Below are 2,565 nucleotides of genomic sequence, written 5' to 3' on the forward strand. Positions count from 1 at the left end.
GCAGCATCTCTGTTTGCCTTCTGGGAACTTGCTATATTCCTCAGACCTGCCTCACATCAGATGCTGTCCTCAGGTGGCCTGGCCTTACTCTCCAGAGCACTGGGATATCTGTAGAGGCTTGTGCACTCCCCTAAGTTCCTTGAAATTGCCCAACATCCTCACTTAGGATAACAAGGGTTAGATTTCCAGCACCTCAAAAATTGAAAGCAAAGTAAAATATAAAAATGCAGATTCACGGTTGGCGGCAGGCGGCTGCTAAGGCTGAAGGAGCCGGGCGGCCCGCGGCGGGGAGCCGTGGCTGGAACTGGGAAGGTGGCGGGGAGGGACGCAGGGCTAAGATGGCGAAGTCAGGGGCGAACGGGACAGGTTCCGCCACAGCCTCAGCATCCAATCCACGGAAGTTTAGTGAGAAGATCGCGATGCAGAAGCAGCCTCAGGCCGAGGAGACGGCGGCCTTCGAGGAGGTGATGATGGACATCAGCTCCACTCGGTTACAGGCCCAAAAACTGCGACTGGCTTATACAAGGAGCTCCCATTATGGTGGTTCTCTGCCCAATGTTAACCAGATTGGCTGTGGCCTGGCTGAGTTCCAGAGCCCCCTTCATTCACCTTTGGATTCATCTGGGAGCACTCGGCACCATGGGTTGGTGGAACGGGTACAACGAGATCCCCGCAGAATGGTGTCCCCACTCCGCAGATACCCCCGCCACATTGACAGTTCTCCCTATTGCCCTGCCTACTTATCTCCTCCCCCAGAGTCTGGCTGGGGGTGATGCCCTGGGGCAACCTCCCAGCTGAGAAGGGGCAGTTGTTTAGACTGCCATCTGCACTTAACAGGACAAGCTGTGACTCTGCTCTTCACACAAGTGTGATGAACCCTAACCCCCAAGACACTTATCCAGTCCTCACACCTCCCAGTGTCCTGCCCAGCCGCCAGGAGTCCCTGCAATTGAGGAGAACTTGGTAGAGGACAAGCATTTGCTGAAACCTTGGGATGCTAAGAAGCTGTCCTCATCTTCCTCTCGACCTCGATCCTGTGAAGTCCCTGGAATCAACATCTTTCCATCTCCCGACCAGCCTGCTAATGTGCCTGTCCTCCCACCTGCCATGAACACAGGGGGCTCCCTACCTGACCTCACCAACTTACACTTCCCCCCTCCACTGCCCACGCCCCTGGACCCTGAAGAGACAGTCTGTCCCAGCCTGAGTGGGGGCAACAGTACCACCAATTTGACCCACACTATGACCCATCTGGGCATCAGTGGAGGTCTGGGCTTGGGCCCCAGCTATGATGTTCAGGACTTCACTCACCTCTTAGCCACCCATCCCTGAAGTCCTCCCTAAGCAGTCCTCAACCCCAGCTCCAGGGCTCCCATAGTCACCCATCACTGCCTGCCTCCTCCTTGGTCCACCATGCACTGTCCACCACCTCCCTGGGCCACCCGTCACTTAGTGCCCCAGCCCTTTCCTCCTCATCTTCCTCTTCATCCACTTCACCTCCTGTCCTAAGTGCCCCCCCTTACCCAGCTTCCACTCCTGGGGCCTCTCCCCGCCACCGTCGTGTGCCCCTCAGCCCCCTGAGCTTGCCCGCGGGCCCAGCGGACACCAGAAGGTCCCAACAGCAGCTGCCCAAACAGTTTTCGCCAACAATGTCACCCACCTTGTCTTCCATCACTCAGGGTGTCCCCTTGGATACCAGTAAACTGCCTACTGACCAGCGATTGCCTCCATACCCATATAGCCCCCCAAGTCTGGTTATACCCACCCATCCACCCACCCCAAAGTCTCTACAGCAGTTGCCCTCTCAGGCCTCCTTAGTGCAGCCCTCAGGTGGACAGCCTCCAGGCAGGCAGCCACATTATGGGGCACTGTACCCACCTGGGTCCAGTGGACATGGGCAACCGCCTTACCACCACCCAATAAATGACTTCAGCTTGGGAATCTGGAGCAACTCAACATGGAGAACCCATCAACCAGCCCGGTGCTGGATCCCCCTGCCTTTTCTGAAGGTCCTGGATTTTTAGGGAGTGAGGGATCAATGAGTGGCCCCCAGGATCCTCATGTCCTCAACCACCAGAACTTGACCCACTGTTCCCGCTATGGCTCAGGACCTAATATCGTACTCACAGGAGACTCTTCCCCAGGTTTCTCTAAGGAGATTGCAGCAGCCCTGGCTGGAGTACTTGGCTGTGAGGCGTCAGCATCTGGGTTGGAACTGGGACTAGGGCTGGGGCTGGAAGATGATTTGCACATGGAGCCACTGGGCCTGGAAGGACTAACCATGCTGAGTGACCCCTGTGCCCTGCTGCCTGACCCTGCTGTGGAGGACTCATTCCGTAGTGATCGGCTACAGTGAGGGGACCTGTCCCATCACTGTCATTTCATCCCTTCCCCCTGGCCAGTAGAGAGTATTCTCTGCCCCTAGATCCTTTTCTAACATGAATGAAGGATCCTAAAACGAGGAAAGGGAAGGGAGGGGCTGGGCCAGGTGACCCCTGGATGTTGTACATCTGGTGGGCTTGGGGAGTTCAAGGGAGGGTCTAAGAGCACTTGTAACTTTGAAAA

The 2,565-nt window shown here is 56.5% G+C and overlaps 1 pseudogene; it reads left to right on the top strand.

The window, feature by feature from the left end:
• The first annotated feature begins 338 nt into the window (after positions 1–338).
• Positions 339–2,356, top strand: LOC114620294 (annotated as a pseudogene).
• Positions 2,357–2,565: the final 209 nt, after the last annotated feature.

The sequence above is a fragment of the Grammomys surdaster genome, unplaced genomic scaffold (genome assembly GCF_004785775.1).
Source record: "Grammomys surdaster isolate TR1022 unplaced genomic scaffold, NIH_TR_1.0 167, whole genome shotgun sequence".
In the NCBI taxonomy this organism is placed as follows: Eukaryota; Metazoa; Chordata; class Mammalia; order Rodentia; family Muridae; genus Grammomys; species Grammomys surdaster.